Raw genomic sequence first — 11,906 nt, 5'->3', positions numbered from 1 at the left:
GCGCGGCCCCACACCACCTCCTTCCCAAAGCCGGCGGCGCCTTTTCTTCCTACAGCCGGGCCTTTGTGAAGGTCCCGCCCACCCGTCCCAGCCGCGTCCTACCGCGTTCAGCTCCAGGCGGCGGGGGGCGGGGCTGCGCAGTGGACGATTGACATACTCCGCTGTCAGGCCACGCCCCCGCCCAGCCGGGAGCTCTGGCTCCTCGGCCCGGGCTCCTGCCGGGGACTCGCCTCAGAACCCGCCCGGAAATTACCTCAGGCCAAGCTCCCCACTGCCCGGGTCTCTTCTACTCCGGAGCCCAGATCTTCCAGAGGATGGGGCGAGATTATTCTTTTCATATTTAGTTCTTCACAAAGTAAAGAAACAATAGCAAAAGACAACCGTGAAAGCAAGAGTACTGGCGGCATATGTTAAATGCTGTCGTCTGAGGACCCACAGTTGCGCTCATGTTGGAGATAGTATTGGTATCTAAATTGAGGCCTTGAATGAAGCTGAGGGAGGAGGTGATCTGCTGGAAGCTAGCCCTGGGAGGTCCTCATAATGCACGTGTGTCCTTCATTACTTGGGCCACCAGGTACAGTGCTGGACACATTGAAAAGCGTGGGTAAGTCGTGGCGCCTTATCCGCAGCAGTCCTAATGTAAGGCGAGAGAGGGTAGCTGTGTTCCACTTGCACAGGTGGAGAAAGCACTTCGTGAGGTTGCAGGAGATGTGGCAGGAGTTCCCAGTTCACTGGGCTCTGCTGTGGCAGGGCACTAGTCCCCCCAGCAGGCCATTTCCAGGGAAGGCAGGTGGTAACCACAAAGATAATTACTAAACTATTTATCAGAGAAGGGGCTTAAAGCAACTAGAATGGAAAATGTGTGTCATTAGAGCCAAGGCATTTAATTACTTCCCTGGCCAGTGAAGAAGCTGAAAAACAAGAGTCCTAGGTCAGGTTCAACATCACCCAATTCTGCTGCAATGAAGCATTGTCTGTGGAGGGAAGACACCTCTCTAACAGGAAGGAGGTTCTGCTCCAGGACATAGCCCAGCAGCACAGCAGTTTCTGGCTGACCTGTTGGGTGGGGAGAGACAGGTTGGGTGACATTTTCCTGGCTCGCCCGGTGGAACCCAAGAAAGAAAAACTACAGTTGGGTGTGACAAGAGCCTAAACTGACTGCAGAAGGCGCTCGGGAGAGGAGCCTTGGGGACTCCAGCCTCCTGCTAGCCTTGAGGGAATCCCCACCTTACCCCATGTAAGCAGGACAAAATGTCTTTGTCATCATCTTAGAGAAAGGAGGACTCGGGAGTGGGAGAGTTGGGGGTGTGTGTGAGGGAGGGTGGGGTAAGTCTTCTGATCCTAGCCCTGAACTTGAAGGAATAGTTTGCAGGTGATAGCTAGGGTGAGATGTGAACAGGATTTCTGGACTACAGAAGCTTTTCGGGGAGTGTCAAGGCTCCCCTTCCCCTTGGTCTCCTTCACTGTAGTCTCCAGGCTCCCCAAGCCACTGCATGGGCTTGTGGGAAGGCACTTCTGAAACCTGCAGCCACACAGCTGGACTCTAGCTAGGGAGTCTTACCACACAGATGTCTCAAACCCCAGCACCTAATGTTAGCAATGCTTTTTTTTTTTCTTTTTGATAGTGAAGAAACTGGATGTTTTCTGCCTTTTGTAATTCCTCCCTTATTGGCTGGGGCCTGTGTGAACTCCAGGCCTGATAGTCGGCGTGACACCCGGCAAGACCTGGCAGGTCATGTAGGCAGAACACTCCTCAGGAAGGAGGTACCTGGTGTTAGATAAGATTCACCACCCTATAACCCACCAATAGAAGCCCACTAAATCATGACTGTATAATTAATAGCCTGAAATGTATAAGAACACTGGGCTGTTCAACCGGGGAGTGAGGGAGGGGCTCGGGCTCTCTCTCTTCCTTCTCTTTTACCCTCCCTGCTGATCCTGCAGCAGCCAGGACTGCGGCTGCCTCTCCCCGCCCAGACCTGCTGGGCTGGGGGAGGTGGCTGGGAGACCTGAATAAAGCTGAATAAACCGCCTTTCTGCCTTAGCACCAACTTCAGACTTGGTGATTTTCTGGGGATATCAAAATCCAATACAGTAGACAATCCTTTCTAGAAAGTCAAGATTTCAGCAAGTTTCTCTGGAAAGAGACAAACGTGGATGCATATCTTATACCTCAATACTTAAATTATCTTTTTTTAACCATTTTGACATCTCTGGAGGCATAGTGAGCTTTGTCCACTTGTAAATTGGGTTAGATTTTTTAAAATTAATTTTTAAATTTTATTTGAAAGGTGAATCTTCCATCCACAGGTTCCCTTTCCAAATGCCTGCAACAGCCAGGACTGGACTGGGCCAGACCGGAGTCAGAAACCTGGATCTCCCTCTGGGTGTCCTGCATGAGTGGCAGGGACCCTGGTACTTGAACGACGCATCACCTACTGCCTCTTGGGGTGCACATTAGTAGGAAGCTGGACCCAAAGCAGAGGAGCGAGGTCTTGCCAGGCAGTCCTATATTGGATGCAGGGGTCCCAAGCAGCAGCCCACCACTTTGTTGAATGCCTGTCCATGCATTAGATTTACTGTTCAAAGTTGATTGACAAAAACTCACTTCTTGATTAAACTCCCAGGCTCCCTTGAGTCTGTTTCACAACTAGACCTCAAGCATGGTTCATAAAGACTTAAACCAACACCAACACAGTGCCAGTTCAAGGTCATATCTCCAGGGTGACCTAGGTCTCTTAAAGTGCTTGCCTGAGGAAATTCTATTTTACCATAAGAACTTGCTGTTTGATTTAGCCAACACCTGAAAATAGGGCCCCCTAGTTCCCAGTATGTGTCCCAGGATAGGAACCCCACTTCCAGGCCTGGTGCCATGGCCTAAATGAGCAGCTAAAGCCCTCACCTTGAACACACCAGGATCCCATATGGGCACTGGTTCTAATCCTGGCTGCTCTACTTCCCATCCAGCTCACTGCTTGTGGCCTGGGAAAGCAGTTAAGGACAGCCCAAAGCCTTGGGACCCTGTACCTGTGTGGGAGACCTGGAGGAAGTTCGTGGCTCCTGGCTTCAGATCAGCGCAGGACCAGCCATTGTGGTTACTTGGGGAGTGAATCATGGGATGGAAGGTCTTCCTCTCTGTCTCTCCTCCTCTCTGAATATCTGTCTTTCCAATAAAAAGAAAATAAATATAAAAAAAATGAACCCCACTTCCATAATGAGCATCAGTGAGCAAACCCAGATGGGCTTCAAAGGGACCAACCTCTCTTTCCCATTTTTTGTAGCTTTCTATTTCCCTAATTCTGCTCAAGCCACTGCCATTCTTCTCCCTCTCATCCCTTATTTTCTCTGTAAAAGGCTCAGTTATCTCTAAGAATCTCAGTGGAAAAACTTTCCTAGAGTCAGCAGCTGTGGAGTAAGTCTGTTTTCATGAATGTCTGGCTGTGTTTATCTGTAACATAAGGGAAACAACCAGACATTCTTGTTGTGTTACTGGATCATACTGGGGCATGCCTTCACTACCCCAGCAGGGCTGCAGATCTCTCTGGTAGCTGTGGGATATGGAAGAGCACTAATTGTTGCAATGAAACAAAGCAGTGATGTGTGAAATAAATAGCAAAGTAAGAGTTTACTATGATTAAATACAGAATGTGTGACCTAGGTAATGACTGTTTGAGTGGAGGTAAATGGAGGAGCCTCAGTAACATAGTGAATGTCACTAATGAAATATGGTCAGTACTTAATACACAAAGCCAATGTTAGTGTTCATGCAGAGATGGGATTTTCATTGGGGTTTGAAGCTAGGGACATGTCAGAAAGAGATCTTCTATGCACTGATTCACTTCCTAAATGTAGGCAATAGCCAGGGCTTGGCCAAAATGAAGCCAGGAGCCTGGGACTCCATCCAGGTCTCCCATGTGGGTGGTAGGGATCCAAATCTTTGGGGCATCACCTTCTGCATCCAAGCATATGCATTAGCAACAATCTGGATTGCAAATACAACTAAAGTGTGAACCAGGTGCTCTGATAATGATATGTGGACATCCGAAGTAATGTCTTTAATTGCTCCACTGAAAGTCCATGTCATTACATATACTTTTAAAAATATTTATTTAATTTTTATTGTAAAGTCAGATATACAGAGAGGAGGAGAAACAGAGAGGAAGATCTTCCGTCCAGCGATTCACTCCCCAAGTGACCGCAATGGCCAGTGCTTGCCGATCTGAAGCCAGGAGCCACGAACTTCCTCCAGGTCTCCCATATGGTTGCAGGGTCCCAAGGCTTTCAGCCGTCCTTGATTGCTTTCCCAGGCCACTAGCAGTGAGCTGGGTGGGAAGTGGAGCAGCCAGGATTACACATATTTTTAAATTACTTGCCAGGCTCTGTTCTAGGCACCATGTATAAGACAAATGGAGTTCCAACTTTCATGAAGTTGCCATTCAGTTATGGAAAATAAACAAACAAAATAAGTACAGATTATTCTTGGTGTCTTGAAGGGAATAGCTATAGTATGTCTGCTCATGTATAGATGTTTACATAGATCTATTTTCATCAAATAAGATGAAGTGGCATTCAGGCTGAGACCTGAACGATAAGAAGGAGCCAGCCATGCAAAGAGCTAAGGAAGCTTCCAGGCAGCAGTTACAGCAAGGGGAAATGTCTGGAGGTAGGAAAGAACTCCCTGTTCAAGGACAGGAAAGAGAGACAGAGAGAGAGAGAGAGATTGGATTGGGAGAGCTGCTGCGTATGCAATTGGAGAACCTGGCAGAAGGCACATGCAAAGGACTTTGTAGGCCATGATAGATTGGGGATTTTATTCTTAGTGTCACTGTCCTAAAGAGGAATACAACACTCTGATGGAGTGGGAGCAAAGCAGCAGGAGGACCAAAAGTGTGCATCTGTGTATGTGTTGGGGGTGGGGAAAGCAAAGCAACATAGTAGCCTGGCTAAAGAGAATTCTTTGGAAGCCAGCTGAAGACTGAGGGTTTAGCTAGATTCTGAAAGACTCCAATTGGCTTCTCCTTTTATTCCTTGAAAGCAATTGAGTGTTATTGATGATTGATCACAGGAATGACTTGATGAATTAAAAGCTATAGTAATCCCTATGATATACCACATCAAATATACTATGGTAGAGAGCACAAAAATATGTACAAAATATTTTCTATGCAGTTTATCAAATCTATCCTAAAAACTGTGTCTTAGGAATATTCACCTGTGGATGGTGAAGAAATGAGAATAAGAAAATATTGATGACCCTGTTGCAGTATATATCATTTAAATATTTGTCATTCTGCCTCCTCAACAACCTTGCTCAGCCCCCTGTGATGGCACCCTCTCTCTGGCTTCCCCTTGACAAAAAAAATGTCACACCGATTGTATTCTTTAAGAGTAACTCAATTTTCGATTTTTAATTAATCGATTTAAAAATATTTCTTTATTGGAAAGGTAGATTTACAGAGAGGAGAGATAGAGCAAAAGATCTTTCATTGCTGGTCACTCCCCAAATGGCCATAATAGCTGGAGCTGAACCAATATGAAGCTAGGAGCTTTTTCCTGGTCTTCCACATGGGTGTAGGAGAAGCTTTGGGTCATTCTCTGTTGCTTTCCCAGGTCATAAGAAGGGAGCTGGATGGGAAATGGAGTAGCTGGGACACAAACTGGTACCCAAATGGGATCCCAGCACTTTTAAGGGGAGGATTTGTCAATTGAGCCATAATACCAGCCCAATGTGTCATTCACTTTAAAGAAAACAGCCTTTCTGAAAACCTCTACCACTTTACTGCCTTCTGACTTCCTCCCTTGTTCTCCATTTGAAGCTAAGGTAGGTCTGAGTCCTAAGCCTTCCCACCTATGCTTTTCTAACGTACATATCTAATTCCAGCCACCATAGTTTTCAACCAGTCTCACCCCAGCCTTACAACTCTACTGAAACTTCTCCCCCATGGTTAGTAATTACATCCACGTTTTCAAATGCAATGGGTATTTTACCTTCCTTATATTTTTTCTTATTTTCTTTATCCTTTTTCTGATTTTCTAGGATTCAATACTGATTAGGTCCTATTTTTTTTCTCTCCTCTAGTTTGGCTTTCTAAAATCATTCTTTTGGTCTCCTAAGCCCCTTATCTGAATTTGTAACTGAACCTCCCCCGTACCCCCCTGCCCAATACCTTAAATTAAACCTCTTCCCCCACAGTTCTATCCTTCTCTTCCCTGGCAGTCTAAAGGTCATTACCAACCATCAATTATCTAAGTCAGAATAGTGGAGGGTTTCAAGGACACCTCCCTCTCTGTCACTATGACACACACTTAGTCATGAAGACTTAGTAATTCTGCTTTCTAAATGTGTTATTAGCTTAGTCTCACCTCCTTGTTCTAAGTGTTCGATACTAATTGTCTAGATTGCTGACCCTGTCTTCTAACTAGTGTTCTGCTTCCAGCCTGACCTTCCTCCACTTTAACATCTACACTGTCAGGATGATCCTTGTGAAACACAGAATAGGGATTGGCCTTTGGCCTGGAGGGCAATATGTCTAGGTCAGAGTAGTAGTGTCAGGGTCCTGGTTCAGTTCCTGATTCCAGCTTCCTCCATTGCAGATTCTGTGGCAGCAGGGGGAATGGTTGAAATATGTGACTCTCTGCCATTTATGTTGGAGATCTGCATTGTGTTCTTGGCTCCTGGCATTAGGAGCATTGGGTGTGAACAAACAGCTAGGAACCCTCTCTATCTCTACATCCGGAATAGATAAAATAAATAAAAATTCTAATGTGAATTAGATAATATTGCTCTCTTATCTCTTCAATAGTTTTATATAGTCAATAAAGTAACATTCAGATTTCTTATCATTTCATACCAGGTTTCTATCTCTGGCTTGACCACAGCCTACCTTTCTCGGCTCATCTCCCCAGACTCCCTCAAATCCTGCCTGTATATCAGACCAGTATCTACCAACACTCTTCTGAGGACTACTTAAGACATTGATGAAAGTCTGACCAAGTAAGTTTGAATTGAAGTCCAATAAGTAGATTTAAACATAGAAATGCATGTTGAGAATTTCTGAGAAAGGAATGAGGTATATGACATTTGAGCCCCAAATTCTAATAACACCCTACAGAATTCAATTTGAGAAATACTACCAGAGATTTTTGGAACAATTTATAGTTCCTAAAATATGTAATCTTTTCTGCCATTCTCTTTTTGCCTAGAATGCTATTCACTTATCAATTAATTTAAAAAATCCACTTCTCTGTACATGTTGGACACACACAAGAAAGTGCTGTAGCTGGATATACAGCTCTGAGTGAGCCAAAGAACTAAATGCACAATTACCATCTAGAGGGACAAAAGCTCGTGGTTTGAAAGCTAGTGGACTTAGAGTTGTCAGGAGACAGTAACCTTGCCCCCTCCTTCTGCACCTGGGTTATTTCTAAGATAGATATCTGTTTCACTTTATATGTTTTGAGCTTAGCTATTAAGTGAAAATATTCATTTCATTATTACATCTTCCTGACATGTTAAACCTTATTATTGTGAAATGTCCCTCTTTTTTCTCTAGTATTATTTCTTACCTTAAAGTCTATTTTGTCTGATGTTAACATAACCAGACAAGTTCTCTGGTTATTATGGTTTGAATAACTTATCTTTTTCCATCTATTTGCTTTCAATATATTTGCATTTTTGAATTCAAGGTCTTTTGTAGAGAGCATATAGATAGCTTTTGCTTTTTATCCTGTCTGATGACATCTGCATTTTAAAATGATTTATTTGAGAGATAGAGAGTTTCCATCCATTGGTTCACTCCCCAAATGCCCACAACAGTTGCAGTAAGCTGGGTCTCAAACTGGAAGTCAGGAACTCAATCTAGGTCTCCCTCATGGAACCCAAGTAGTTGAGATATTACCTCCAAAGGTACACATTATCTGGAAGCTGGAATCAAGAGTAGAATCAGGACTCAACCCAAGCAGTCTGATATGAAACACAGGCATTCAACCAATATCTTAACCTTCTACCAAACAGTGGTCCCATTTCTGCATTCTGAAAGCTATTTATTTGAGAGGAAGAGAAGGATAAAGTAGATAAAAAAAAATAGAGAGATCACATATGTTGATTCATCCCAAGAGTCCAACACAGAATCCAGGTCTCCTATGGGTAGCCAGTGCTCAGTCATTTTGAACCTCACTGCTGCTTCCCAGAGTCTGCATTAGCAGGAAGCTGGAGTCTGAAACAGAATAGTAAACTCAAGGATGAGTATCCTTTATCCAGCATCTTAACTGTTAATCTAAATGCCCATCATAATCTTGGCATTTTGAGTGGAGTATATAGATCAATCACATTTAATGTAATTGTTGAAATGGTTAGGTTCATATTTGGTATCTTTTCTGTTTGCTTTCTATGTGTTAACTGTTTTTGATTCTTTTGTCTTTCCTTAACTGTTGTTTTTGTGCTCGATATTTTTAGAATAACATTTAAATTACTCTATTAATTTTGAAAAATATTAGCTATTTTTTGAGGCTCATATTTAATGTCTATATCATACATCTTAATTTACTGCAATTTATTTCATAATAATAATTTCTAAAAAACATGAAAATTGCTCAATCTTTATTTCTCTCCTTTTGATGCTTTTATTGCCACATATACATATATTATGTCCATATATGTTATAAACCCAACAGTACAATTTATAATTATTGTTTTATACAATCCCATACCTTTGAAAGAAGACAAGAAATGAGAAGATAAAAATACCATTAATTCTTCTATAAAATCCTGTGAATTGTTACTCCTTCTGCTCTTCATTCTTCCCTGTGGTCATAAACAGTCCAAAAGGAAACCTTTTACAGTGACTGAGGTGTTGCTAATACAACTTTGCTTGACTCAATAGAAAATCTATGTCAAACAAGCAGCCAGCAGCAAGAGGAAAGAGAGCTGCCCCAAGCCAGAAGGCCCTGAGCTCTCATTGTTCTTCCCTGAAATTTAGTCATTTTGTCCAACATAACTGCTTTTCCTATGACAGTGTACCTCTGTTCTATTCTCAGAGTGCTTAAGTGGTTGTGTTGGTCAATTTTGTCTAGATTTAGTATTGCACTTTGGGAAGACTGATCTTACTTAGCTGTGATTGCAAGTCCCCAGTGGTAGGGCTTATAGTTAACAGTGGGTTCACTGAGTCAAGAAGAATGAAGTGACTCAAAAATAAGGAGTGAAAGACTGTAGGCTAGAACATGGATTGGGAGAAACAGTTATTCCCAGTCCATTCTGCCTCCTGGAGATTGAAAGTGATTACTCTATGAGCAGAAGGTGTGGTGTGAATCAGGGTGCAATTCAGCTGGAGCATTTCCTGGAGTGGAAAATGACTGTGAGACCTAGCTGAGGGAGACATAATCTCTATGAGCTTTAACAGCTGACCCAAGTAACTCCTCCTTATGTCCAGAGGATCTGATTTGACTGAAGGTAAAGATTAGAATGATCTTTGCAGAGATGAAGAGAACAGGCACTAGCAGACTGAGATTCATCTTGGAGAGCAAGGAATGACTTTGTCAATAGGAATGCATGCTCCAATAACCTGGCATAAGTGCAGGAGACATTTTAACATTACATTTTCACAACAATGTTAAAATCCTGACCTCTGGGGTCAGCACTATGGTTCAACTGGCTAATTCTTGGTCTGCAAGTGCTAGCATCCCATATGGGTGCCAGTTCTTGTCCCAGCTGCCCCACTTCCCATATTTATGGACCTGGGAAAGCAGCAGAGGATGGTCCAAAGCCTTGGGACCCTATAACCACTTGGAAGACCCAGAAGAGGCTCCTGGCTTTAGACTGGCTCAGCTCTTGTAGTTGTGGCCATTTGGGGAGTGAACCAGTAGATGGAAGATCTTTCTTGCTGTCTCTCCTATCCTTTTCCTCTCCTGCCTTTTCCATAAAAATGAATAAATCTTTAAAGAAAAATTCCATCCCCTGAAGCAAATTGAGCCATGGTTAGCAGAGGCTGGACAGAGGGAGAAAAATCTTGTTTAATGAGCCCAGACTCTGTTTTACAAGATGAGAGAATTCTAGAAATGGATAGTAGTCATGATTGCATAGCAAGGTAAATATACTTAATACCTTCGAATCGTACGCTTACAATGATTTAAAGGGAAACTTTTATGGGTATTTTACTAAAACTTTTAAATTTGTAAGAAGATTTTTAAAATTTAAGTCTGTCTTAGGACAATACTAGGTGTGGTTTGTGGAGCTTAAGGCATGTAAACTTATGTGACAGTCACCTGTGTTCTATATTTTGCCCCATCATTTAAGCCATAAATCCACACTGTGTCCTGTTCAGGTTGATTACGAGTAGTTCATGAGAAAGCTACAGCTTGTTTTTTCAGTTGGACTCATGCTCCTAAGGAAGTGAGTAGAAACAGGCAAACCTTGGTTCTTTATCTCAAAGATTACCTATCTGTACCCTCACTATTTTTGAGAAAGTCCCAAGACTGGCTGGCTCCAAAGGATAGGAATCCTTTCAGGGACCAGGGTGGCAGGCAGCATGGCTACTTTCCTAGTGGTCATCAGTTTCCAGGGAGTACCCCAGCCAGAAAATGCCTGCATCTGAGTCTTACATTTGTTTGGTCATAAAGATGCTGCAGAGATTGTAAAACATTTGGAACTGGCTAAAGATCATGTTTAGGAGAAATTGAATTCATAGTCATAATAGGTCAGGATGAAAGGATTAATAAAATGGTCCCCCCAACCCATGCCCCAAAATGATAGCTTTTCTTTTTAGGTATGAACTTTATAAAAATTTATAACTTTGATCAAATAAAATGTATATCATTTAAGAAGTAATTGAAGGGTCTGGCGTGGTAGCCTTGTGACTAAAGTCCTCAACTTCCATGTGCCTGGATCCTATATGGGTGCTGATTCGTGTCCCAGCTGCTCCACTTCCATTCCAGCTCCCTGCTTGCAGTAGAGGACGGCCCAAGGCCTTGGGTCCCTGCACCGATGTGGGAGACCTAGGGGAGGCTCCTGGTTCCTGGCTTCGGATCAGCTCATCTCCAGCCTTTGCAGTCACTTGGGGAGTGAACCAGTGGATGGAAGATCTTTCTTTCTGTCTCTCTTTCTCTGTAAATACGACTTTTCAATAAAAATAAAACTTTTTTTTAAGTAACTGAAAATTATAAATGTATCATTCAATTTTTTCAACAATAATTACGGTTTTTTATTGGTCAGATTCAAGAGCACAGAACAAAAATATGGAATGCTTCGTGAGTTTGCGTGCCATCCTTGCACAAGGACTATGCTAATCTTCTCTGTATTATTTCAGTTTTACTATATGTGCTGCTAAAGCGAGCACTGTGTTATTCAGTTGTTTTAAAAAAAGAATGTGTCTAATCTATTTGAGAGACAGAGAGAGCAAGCAATCATTCTCAGTTTCACTCCCCACGTGGCCACCACAGCCTGGGCTGGGCCAGATAGAAAGCAGAAGCCGGGTTCCCCATGTGAGTGGCAGGGATTCAGTCACCTGGGTCATCACTTGCTACTCCCCAGGTGTGTCTTTTTTTTTTTTTTAAGATTTATTTTATTTTTATTGGAAAGGCAGATATACAGAGAGGAGAGACAGAGAGGAAGATCTTCTGTCCGATGATTCACTCCCCACGCGGGTGCAGGGTCCCAAAGCTTTGGGCTGTCCTCACTGCTTTCCTGGGCCACAGGCAGGGAGCTGGATGGGAAGCGGGGCTGCCGGGATTAGAACCAGCACCCATATGGGATCCTGGGCGTGCAAGGTGAGGACCTTAACCACTGTGCCATCGCGCCGGGCCCCTCCCCAAGTATGTCTTAAGCAGGAAGCTAGAACCAAAAGCAGAGCCAAGAGTCAAATTTAGGCACTCTGGAATGGGATGTGGGCACTCAAGCAGCATCTGAACCATCA

The 11,906-nt window shown here is 43.3% G+C and overlaps 1 non-coding gene across 1 annotated transcript; it reads right to left on the bottom strand.

The window, feature by feature from the left end:
* Positions 1-11,223: 11,223 nt before the first annotated feature.
* LOC121164401 lies at positions 11,224-11,330 on the bottom strand. The gene has a single exon (XR_005885076.1). It is a non-coding gene; the product is annotated as a U6 spliceosomal RNA (small nuclear RNA).
* Between the last annotated feature and the right edge of the window lie 576 nt (positions 11,331-11,906).

The sequence above is a fragment of the Ochotona curzoniae genome, unplaced genomic scaffold (genome assembly GCF_017591425.1).
Source record: "Ochotona curzoniae isolate NIBS_2020 unplaced genomic scaffold, NIBS_Ocur_1.0 contig_66, whole genome shotgun sequence".
Lineage (NCBI taxonomy): Eukaryota > Metazoa > Chordata > Mammalia > Lagomorpha > Ochotonidae > Ochotona > Ochotona curzoniae.
This window is presented reverse-complemented; position numbering and strand designations above follow the sequence as displayed.